This window comes from Anabrus simplex, chromosome 10, assembly GCF_040414725.1.
Source record: "Anabrus simplex isolate iqAnaSimp1 chromosome 10, ASM4041472v1, whole genome shotgun sequence".
NCBI lineage: Eukaryota > Metazoa > Arthropoda > Insecta > Orthoptera > Tettigoniidae > Anabrus > Anabrus simplex.
Window position 1 is genome coordinate 78,184,994 of NC_090274.1, and position 12,130 is coordinate 78,197,123.

Below are 12,130 nucleotides of genomic sequence, written 5' to 3' on the forward strand. Positions count from 1 at the left end.
CCAGAAGTTTGTGTTGATTAAGAGGATGTAATAAAGTCTTGTGTGTGTATAATTCAGTACTGCCAGTATGGATATGAACCTGATATGTAACACTGTAAATACTGCACATATTTAATTGATTTAGTGGTATATTTTATACACTGTTAAGTTAAATGAAGATATATGATTGTTCAACCTTTCAATACTATTGAAATGAGAAATGTAATTGTTTACGTTTCTACTTAATTATAATTGGTACCGGTGTCGATCATTATATCACAAATAAGTATAAAAGGCAATGCACATGTAAACAAAATGTGAATTTTAAAAATTCCATCAGATGCTGTCTAAGAAGCACCATAGCACTTTAGGGCTCACTGTGTGTTGGAAACACAATGGTATAAAGAAGTCTAGGATCAATATGTATTTTTAGTTGCAGTTCATGAAGCACAGTGCCGATCTGTACATGTGTCTGGCTGCTCTTCAGGAATTTGCTCCTTACTACATTTACATATTTGATCTATGACTTCTTTATGATTTTGGAACTATTAACACGCGGTGCTGATCCCTGATAGTGCATCACGAACTACAACTAAAATACGTATTTGATCCCAGACTTCTTCATAACATTCGATTTCCAACACACATTGTTCCCTAAAGAATTATATTGCTTCTTAGACTTCATCTGACTGAATTTTTTAAATTCCACATGTGGTTTACATGTGCATTGTCTTTTATAATTTTAGTGATCGACTGAAATTTCAACACACAGTGCTCCCTAAAGTGTTTCAGTGCTTCGCAAACAGTAACTGAAAGAATTATTTAAACTTCACATTTAATTACCTGTGCATTGTCATTTGTACTTATTTATGATCGACTGATGATGACCAAGAATAATGGTCGAAACTGGTACCATTTATAATTAAATAGGAATGTAAAAAATTAAACAGTGAACTCATCTCAATGAAGAACACTATGAAATTCTTATCTCTCAATATTTTACACACTCCTTGCAATATAATCAACATACCCACTATATAAAGAAAGGACTACATAATTGGTGACTTCATCTTGATCAAGTCTGTCAAAATCAATTTCTTGTTGAATTGTCTGTACAAGACCAGGGTTCAACAAAACAGTACATTTCAAAAACACGTATTAGAATTACAGGCTAGGTCAATCTGACCAGTAAAACAAATGAATTAGCATGTGGCTTTTCGTGTTGGAGTGTCCGAGGACAAGTTTGGCTCACCAGATGTAGGTCTTTTGATTTGACACCTGTAGGCGACCTGCGCGTCTTGATGAGGATGAAATGATGATGAAGGCGAGACATACACCCAGCCCCAATGTCAGCAAAATTAGCCAATTAAGGTTAAAATTCCCGACTGCCGGTAATCAAACCCGGGACACCTGTGACCAAAGGCCAGCATGCTAACCATTTAGCCATGGAGCCGGACAATCTGACCATTGAGACACTTCCTGTATGCAGCTTTGAGTTGACCAGAATTTTATATCCTTCTCTGTTCCTCACCATGGGAGGATGAGTTCCAGGTTATCATGGCTTAAACTCCTTGTGAGGAGGTGTCTTAATACTGATTCCTCTCCCAGACATATGTTTCTGCAAGACCTCGAACACGTAACAAATCAGAAATGATACCATTCATTGCAGTTATTTTGTTAGAGTTACAGAAGGACGAACCATCAGTTAACATAATGTTATTAGGATAACTTCCACATTTTTCAATTTCAGTACAGATTTTGTCCTTGTTGGAATATCTGTTTGCAGCCTTGGTTTGCTTACACGTAAAATGGAATGAATTTATTAAATCAAACGAAAGTCCTCTTTTGCCTAAATTTTTTCCTCAAAATATTACTTGTAGAAGACTGTCGTTTTAGGAGTCCTCATAATGTGATACGTGTTTTTCAGTCTCTTGAGTTAAATTGTCTTGTTAAACTGAGGTCGACAGCTCGTTGTGTGGGGTACCCCACTGTAGGCAGCCCTGAAGGTGGTTTTAATGGTTTACCATTTTTATATCATTAAAATGCTGGGGCTGTATGTTAATTAAGGCCACAGCTAATTCTTTTCTACTCCTAGCTCTTTCCTATCCTTTTGTCACCATAAGACCTATCTCCGTTGGTGCTACATGAAAATTACCCACAGGAATTACGCAATTTGCCGTTATATATCCATCTCTTGAAAGTTTTATTGTCTTTTCTGTGGGTAATAGAATATATAGTAGGGTGGAGAGGACACTGCACTTTGTTATGATCTTTTTAAGCTTTATTCTGAAATCGTTTCACGCTAGGAGTTGCTACATGGTACAATGGTCCTATGTTACTCCCTAGTTATACCATATTTTTACCCTCTCTGCCTGTATGCTGTACATCAGAACAATTTCTGACAGTGTAGGTTTCTGTTTTGCATTACTCTAGTTGTGTTGAGGAAAAGTCGCTATGCTTGGCTAGAGCTTTTGCGAATAGTGGAGAACATAGGAGAGTATAAGTGAGGATGTTATACAATGCATGCCTTATGAAACATACAATCTCATCATAAATTATAATATTCCTGGAATATTCCTTCCAATAATTACACACCTAACTGAAGATTACACATAACTCAGTATGTTAATCACTTGATAGAAGACTATGGATCATTCACTGTCACTATATCTTGGCTACTAAATCTCTACTAAATCCCCTCCTACTGTTTCACCATATTCTGTATCCAGGCCTATTTCACTTCCACTGGCATGTCTGTGGTTTTATTACCAGTTTCTCTTGCGGTTTCAATATTGCCTCCATCACTGTCACTATTTCTGTCCATTTCACTTCCCACGTTTATGTTTACCATGGTCCAATAAACTTTCACATGAAATTACGGTTCTTTTTACATTCTCACCAATTTTACTTCCAGTCCTCGTTTGTAATAGAAGCAATTTGTTCACCATAAATTATAGAAATGCTTCCATTCTGAGCATCACATTTTGTTCAGAAATGCCATTCTTGACACTTGCCCATATCAGCATAATGAGATTCAATTCTGGGTGATATGGAGAAGGCTGTAATACAATATGACATTGCTTGGCTTAAATACAGTGTATTTTATAAGTGCACTGGACTGGCTTGTTCATCTTGCTTAATGAATATAACCGGGTTTCTCAGCATGTCCTCTTGGAAATGAATTGCATTTTCTATTAACCAGGACACAGTTTCTCACTTGTTATTGTTTGAGAGTCACCAGTCCAAAGACTGGTTTGATGCAGGTCTTCATTTGCCCCTAACCTGTGATGTCCTTTTCATCTCTAGATAACTAATACATCCTACATCTGCTCTGATCTGCTTGTAATATTAATATCTTGGACTACCTGCGCTGTTCATACCAACTACACTTCCCTCAAAAACCAACTGAACAAGTCCTGGGTGTCTTAAGATATGTCCTATCAGTCTATCTCTTCTTGTCAAATTTAGCCAAATTGATCTCTGACCAGTTTAATTCCATATCTCTTCGTTCCTGATTTGATCTACCCAACTTACCTTCAGCATTCATCTTTAACACTATATTTCAGGAGCTTCTACCCTCTTTTTTTCCTGAGCTAGTTATTGTCCATGTTTTTCTTTCATACAACACCATGCTCCAGATAAATGTGTTCAAAAACATCTAAGTAATCCGTTTGTCACGGTTTGAAAGATGCAAATTTGTTTTCTGAGGAAAGGCCTTCCTTGCTTGTGCTAGCCAGCAGTCGGCATTTTATGTCCACATTATTTCTGCTGTCATTAGTTTATTTACTACCTAAGTAACAATATTCATCTACTACCTTTAGAAATTCATATCCTAATCTAATTTTTCCTGCATCAGCTGACTTCGTTTTGGTGCACTCCATTACTTACATTTTGGATTTATTTATTTTGATCTTGTATTCCTTCCCCAAGACTCTGTCTGTACCATTCAACAATTTCTCCAGGTCTCCTGCAGACTGAGATATAATAACAATATCATGACCAAACTTTAGAAATTTGATTTCCTCTCCTTCCAAATTCATCTTTGATTTTGATTTTCTTTACTGCCTCTTTCGAATGGAAAATTCTAAATTCCCATGGAGGGAATTAGATATTAGACTCCAACGGGTCTAGTGTCAGGCCTAAGACGAAACGCTGGTTAATAGAGCAAACGCCTGAAAAGCCTTGCATCTGATATGTTTTTGACATGCTCTATTGGTGAAAAATATCTAATTCCCTCCATGGGAATTTAGAATTTTCCATTCGGAATTGCTAGGTGGGCAATAAGTCCATTGTGGAGATTTATCTCCCGTATGCAGTTATCAGACTGTGCCTCATATATAGGCTTCTGATAAGCACACCTGCATACACCGAGCGTCAGTGGGTAGGGTCTGACACATCCCACTCCGACGAGTCTAGTGTCAGGCATAAGACGAAACGCTGGTTAATAGAGGAAACGCCTGAAAAGCCTTACATCTGATATACTGCCTCTGTCTTATATATGAACGTTGTAAAGGATGGGAACCTCCAGTCCTGCCTCACTCCCTTATGGAATACCACTGCTTTCTCACAGTCTTCGATTCTTATCACAGCAGGCTGATTTTTGTGCAGATTGCAAATTATTCTTCTTTCTAGGCATCTGATAATGAATGCCTTTTGTTGTTCTACGGACACTATGTATGTGTTCTTGTCCTTCTTAATTCAATCCACTAAGATCAGATGTAACGTCAGGATTGCTTCATGTGTTCTTACATTTCTTCTGTAGCCAAATTGATGTGCTCAAACTCAGTGTCAAATTGTCTTTCCATACTAAACTAATGGTGCGATAGTTTTCGCACTTGTCAGCACCGGCTTCCTCGGGAAAAGATATGACGTCATTCTGCCACAAACCGTATGGCAATTCTCCTTTTGCATGTATCTTGCACACTGAAGAAAATAACCTCACCATGCTGGTTTCTCTTACAGCAGTCAGTAATTCTGAGGGTATGCCATCAATTTCTGGTGCCTTGTTTATACTTCGGTCTTTGAAATCTTCTCAAAATCTGACCTCAAAATTGGGACTCCCATTTCATCAGCACCAACAGTCTCTTATTTTTCCAGAACCCTATCATCTACTTCTTTACCTTGATACTGGTGTTTGATATATTCCTGCCATTTTCCTGCTTTGTCTTTTTTCGTTAGAAGTGTTTTCCAGCTGAGCTGTTGTTGAAGGGATTTGCTTGGATACAGTGGGAAGAATGCATATACGAAATGAGCCCATTCATTGAACTGCAGTTTCATAGAATTATCAGCAAGCTGTTGACTATTTTCCTCTGTATCAAATCCATCAGCACTGTTGTATCACCTATCACTACACTTTGTTACTTAGTTTTCCTTTCTCCAACGGCTTCCTTGATTTTCTTGCATGCAGTTTCTACCTTTCCTAGGTCCATAAAGACTTGAACATCCTTGCACTTCTCTTTCAGCCATTCTTCCAAAGATGATTTTCAGTGGTTTAAACCAGACAAATTATGAAATTATACTTTAATTAACCCATTGGAACCAGACTAACACTCTAACCTGCAGGGACAGAAAACTATTTATTATCGACAATTTCTTATTTTTGTATATAGAGGATTGGTCAAAAAGTGGCATTCTTTTCAAAGCTATAAACATCAAAGGTCAATGTGTAACTGTTCATTAACTGTTTCTCATTCTTCAGTAGTGAATTATCGTGTGATATTTTTTGAAGCAGCTCTCCAGAAAGAGTGGAATACCACATTTTTCACATAGCCACCTCACTTCGGATCTTCATGACCCTTGCAAAATTTGCAGGGCCTACAAGGAAGTTTCTTCCTTTCTGTTGGAGGAATAGGCACTGGAAAATATCGCCATACATTTGCCTGAAGCAACAGGTGGCTGTATTAACTGGGCATTGCCCTAGGCAGGAGAGCAACATTGCAAAAATTGCTTGGCAAATGCAATGTGAAAGTTTGTATAATGCAGCCACCTGCCAGTAACCTTCTTGAACACAATGTATGAATTGAAGATAGCCAGATCCAATAGATACAGAATTATCTTTTTGTAATCCTTGATAGTCCATTGCGTTTCGGGGTAATATGAGAGGACTGGATCTTGACGATATACTGCATTCATTTTCAGGGTTGTATCTTCCAATACCCTTGGGGTCTTTCACTACTTCCTATCCTCCACCTCATTTTCTTTGAAATTTCACATCAAAGTCCAAGTCCTCATCAAAAGTTGAAAGTAAATGCACATCCTTTTTGTCTTTCCATTTTATGATGAGAATATTATTAGCTGTCATACTAATAGCCTCACCTTTCATCAGTTTTACTGTAACTCTGGAGGCACATTCTTCCTGTTACAGCATAGAGTACCCACAGCATGAGTTCCGTTCTCCAACAAGTTGTGAAAAAGTTCATGAGAAAGACTACTTATGAATATAAATGACCTTGTTTCAAGTTTGCTTCCATCAGTTCCAACACTGCTGCTTTTGTTGCTGGAATAACAAACTGTTTGCCTTGTCTGGTAGAAATTTTGAACTGGGAACAGACTGCAGAAGCACTTTCACAGAGTTTATCCATTTTATACATTTTAATAACAAACGTAGCTATTTTGGAGGGATTGTATTGCAGAAATGGGAGTCAATGTAGAAATTTCTTAACACTGTAATCAATACCTATATATGTCAAGATTGTTGGTATTCTTAAACTTTGTTTGCAAATATGAAATAACTGGTATTATTTTTCTTAAACGGTCAAATGTATCTGTAAACATGTCATCAGAGAAATGCAGAAATCATGAAATTTGACAGAATAGTTCAAATATCATAGTCTCTGAAAATATTTTACTTGCTGAATATTCCTGTTAGACCAGCATAACTTGAGTTTGGGTTTTCTCACCCAACTCATGAGAATCATCAGCAAAAAAATATGCTTTTATCTCTTCAACCATGCAAGGATACCATTAACTGTCACATTTCAGATTTTTTCTCATCAAATTATTGCCTGGAAAGCATCATAGTCATTGGTTCCTATCACAATCATTTCCTAGAACTCATCCTCCAAAAATTCTGAACAAACATCTAATACAGTCTTCTCAAAACAATGGAACTGAGACAAGAAACACCTGTAAATGGAATTGTATTTGGTGTATTGGAAATGTTTGACAAATGCCATTTTGAAGATCCATCTCGTAAAGCAGTCACACCACCTCGGTCTTGTCACATTGTCCATGTTGTCGTCATCTCTAAAATCATTTCCCTAACACTATCATTATTAGTGTAAGAAATAGCACAGTCTTCTGAAGAAAAATCATTCTCATGATCATTTTCTAACCTCTTGAATATATCTACATAATCATCAGCCATGTTTGTTTACAAACAAGCACAGAGAGATAGCATTTTGTTTTTTATACAGTATTATGTTGTCTGGGAAGGGTGGATTCCGTTTACACTGCTGTCGAAAGTTAAGCATGAGTTACGAGTAAGCAGGGCAACAGGGAATGGACGGCAAATCGCACATCATGTGCACCTATTCAAGGATATAACCTACATTTTTGTTTCCGTATTGAACTGGGATCACAGAGATAAGTTTTTTAAGGTTCAAGCTTTAGAATACAAATTACGAGTTGTATAAGATATTAGTTACAACATTTATTTAATAATGGTACCAGTTTCGACATTTATATGTCATCATCCGCCAAAAAATACATTAATCACACAATTGAGAAAGGACGTGATAATTAAAATGGACGTTATGATACATAAACACATACATGGATTTTTTATAATAAAAGATTAAGAAGTTTTAATTCATTATCAACATATAAAATTCTTTGGAAATGCTTATTTACACTCTGTGCTGAATAAAATTGTTAAAGGGCCGATGACCTTCGATTTTATGCCCCTTAAAACAACTAGCAAAATAGTTAAAAATTTATAGCAATCCCTTGATACACTGTTTTTTGTTGATCTGTTTATTTGCTAATACTCATATCGTTGCATGTCATATTTACAGTTGCATTTGAATCTTTGGCGATAATTTGTCCATCTTTTAAGACACATGTTATTCAAAAGTTGTCAAAGTTAAAACGTGATTTTAGTTGATAACACTTTGTTCATGTGAAGAACATGTAGATATATGCATTAGTACATCTCATTACACTTGTTGTTTCGAAAGGCCTGTTGTGTTTGTTAAGATTATACAATGATGTATTCATAAAATTATAAAGTAAGAAATGGTTGTCCTTCCGTATTCTCTTCTGATGTGAGTGAACTAAGATTTACCAGTTCATTCGGAAGGATTTGAATCAGCCTTTAGCGAAATCAAAACAAATAATTATAAGTATTAAAATATAATGGGTATGGACAAGCTAAAGTGTGAGTAATATACGGTATATGTGGCTCACCTTGGACAGCATGTTGAGAAGCTACAGTTTGTAAGAAAGTACAGACTAATACTGATGGGTGGAGTGTAGTGAGGTAGGTTTTATATGGTTGGGGGAGGGGGAGGGGGAGGAGAGTGTTGGGGGGAAATGATATGAGGAGGGGTTTAAGTCTCGTGCTGTGAACAGCCTTAGGGCTTTGTAACGTGATAAGGTATTGTGTATCATGGTAAATATTGACCGTCTATTCGAAAAATCGACACATCTAACGACTTTAATTAAAAAATGAAAGGGAATGCTAGTTTTTCTGAGATTTTGTTCAGGTGCGAATAGGAGTAAAAAAACTGATCCAAGTGAATGAAGCTTTCCTCTGTGACGTCAAGGACAGGGCTTTTGTTTACATTCATAAAATTATCTGAACCCTGTTTTATGTTACTGAGGTTATGCTTGAAATCTTGAATGTGTTGTCCGACTGCAGAGTATCTATTACGTTTTATGGCATTTACATGCTCCATGCATTTTGGAGCTCCTCCCGGTGTGTCCAATATACGAGGACTCGCTGCTTTTACATTGGAATCTGTAGACATCTGATTTTTAATAAGTGACAGTTTTTTAATTGACCTAGTATTATATATGATGTCCACATTTCTATTATCAGTTTGATATATGATTTTAGTGTTTCTTTTTTTTCAAAATATTTGTAATGCTGTAAATAACTTTATTGAAAGGTAAAGTTAAATAATGATCAGGTTGTGTTTTCTCTATAGTTAAGTTTGAATTTAAGCGAAATGTGCATTTAATGATAATAGACTATAAATTCATTACCATTTCCGTTATATTTAGCTATGGAGCTAATTGTATTTAATTCTTAGTTTAACCCTTTATAGGGCAGGATTCTTTTTATTGGCTATGAGTATACTTTCATGTTTCTCTTAATCGTCAGTTGCAAATGAATAGGTTAGGACAGTTTTTAAGGCAATTTGCTCCTAAATTTGTTATATACGAATAAAAATAGGGTGGCTATTCAGGTGGCTAAATATTTAGCCACCATCCATTCTGACCCACAACTTTCTGTATGTGGATGAAGTCACAATTTTCTTTCATTGGTAGGAACTTATCTACAATACTGTAGGACAAATACAAATAGTCTCTGCAAATTTGGATGAACTTTGATGACAGACTAAGAGAATTTTCAGGATCATCTTGTATGTCAATGTCATCAGTATCCATGGGATCAGCTGATTCAATCTCTGACAGATTATTGTGCAATATTGAATCATTGCTGCTTTTAGAACGAGTAGATATATCCATCATCTGGTTTCTGTATGCAACAGAATCCTCAGCATCACTATCCCCACCTTCCTCAGAGTCGTATGCTTGATCTGCTGAAACAGCGTCTAGTAAGTCGAATAGCTCGTCTGCCGACATCTTATTTACGTCCATAAACTTCGCCATGACGTATTTTGAAACACAGATAAGAAAATCCGGTTAGACGGATGTTTTCTGGCAGCTGGACGCTGTTATAGTTATCATTTAAGCATAAACATTGGTCTAGGCCTACGGTTAAAAGTGAGGTTTCGTTACTTGCCAACTCGGATAAAGGCGATAATATTATCTGAGCTTATAATTTCCCATACTTAAGTCGCATATTGGTTACATATGTGTTTATTTCTACATGCATTTCTACCTCACACTATTCTCTAACTGTAAGTGTTTCCTTTATTATGTAAAATAATTAGTTGGCAAACGTAGTATAGTTTGGCGCAACATCAACAAAACAACTTCATAAAATAATGTACCTGTGAAGAGATCTACTAACTGTTGGCAGAATAGACTGTCTGAATATCAACTGTAGATACTGGTATAGCCACAACTAGCAATTCAAATTCTTTTTGCTAGAAAAACAACATAGAATTTTCTCCAATACAGCATAACCACGTTTTCCCATAGAGCCTCAATGGATGGTGGCAATATCCTTAGCCACCTCAATCGTATTCCCATCCCATTTGCTTGCACAGCCTTCATAATCTGCTTTGTCGCTTACTATTTACCCACTATCCGTTCAGGCATTGGCTTATGGCGATAAAGACCAAATTCATTGCAATTTGTTAACAATATGAACCTTTATGTGGGCTGGCTAAATATGTAGCCAGCAACCTATAAGGAGTTAAATTCTCTTTATTTAGTGGTATACTGAATGCCCGGTCTACCATAATGCTGTAGGTAGCACATTTTTGTGCTTTGAAGTGGAAAGAATCTTTCTTGAGGGTAATAACTGTCTGTGTCAGTATCCTGTAAATATTATATTCTATAGAAAAGGAAGTCTGTTTAATGTGAGATCTAGAAAATTTATGCTTCCATTTGACTTAGATTGCAGACTGAACTTTATCTGCGGATCAATATTGTTTAAATTGTTAAGGGTAGAGCCTGCATCAGTAATTCTTTCATCAAGGATAACGAGAGTGGCCGGAAATTTTATATTCGCAAGGTCACTATTGTTATTAATTGCTGTATGCTCTAAATGGTCAGTGTATATTTAAGCTAATATCCCTGAGGCCGGTGACCACATAGCCAAACAATACTGCTGATATAGGAAATTATTAAAGCGGAAGAAATTATCTTGAACTACTAGTTTCAAAATTTCCACGAAATCTTGGATCTCGATTTTTCTGAGTTTAGTGTATTTATTTAAATTATTTTGGATAATAGGAAAAGTTTTTTAGTATTGATACTTGGATACACATTTCTTATGTTGAAAGAATCCAATGAGTGGAAAGTCTGTGTTTCAAAGCTATTTAGTTTTGTAATTAACTCAATGGTATTTTTACAGACTTATTCAACAGAACATTATAATTTTGTCTTAGAAACTGCCGGGCTGAGTGGCTCAGACGGTTAAGGCGCTGGCCTTCTAACCCGATTTCGGCAGGTTCGATCCTGGCTCAATCCGGTGGTATTTGAAGGTGCTCAAATACAACAGCCTCGTGTCTGTAGATTTACTGGCAGGTAAAAATTCCGGCACCTCGGCGTCTCCGAAGACCGTAAAAGTATTTAGTGGGACGTAAAGCCAATAAAATTATTATTATTATTATTATTATTATTATTATTATTATTATTATTATTATAGTCTTAGAAACTTCTGGATAAATTGTGTTAATTTATACAATGGGCTTTGCCTATAATTGATGATGGGGCATTAGGGGACGACAGCCTTATAGATCTTAGGTAGAGCTTTCGCTACTTGCAGTCTGGAGGTCATAGTTATTAGTTATTTCTTCTGTGTTCTGTAAATAAAAATGACGTATTTTTAGGCCTGATTTTAGGACACATTGTATGTGTTGGGTTGGATCATATTTAGTCACTGTAAAAGAGCTCTTCTTAAAAATAATTTGGTTTTTCGGTGTAATCTGTTTTCTGTATCATTACCATCATGTTCCTTTTATCTGCCCCTGTGATAATGAGGTTCTTATATTTGATTTTCTATTTGAGGTTTATTACCTCTTCCCGTTCTACAAAATATTCTAGGTTTCGATTGTTACTAGTAGGTAATGAGGTTCATTTTGATACGTAGATTTTGTTACTATAATATATAAAATAAGGATATTGCACACAAAGTATGTTAAAATACTGTGACTTAACATTTTTTGAAGATTAAAACGTGGTTAACCATGAATTTGAGCTTTTAAAACCAAAATAGATCCTCTTCTTATGCATCATTAAGACTGTGACGGCCTTGAGTGTAAGCACAATCATCCAACGGGGATGTTTGTTC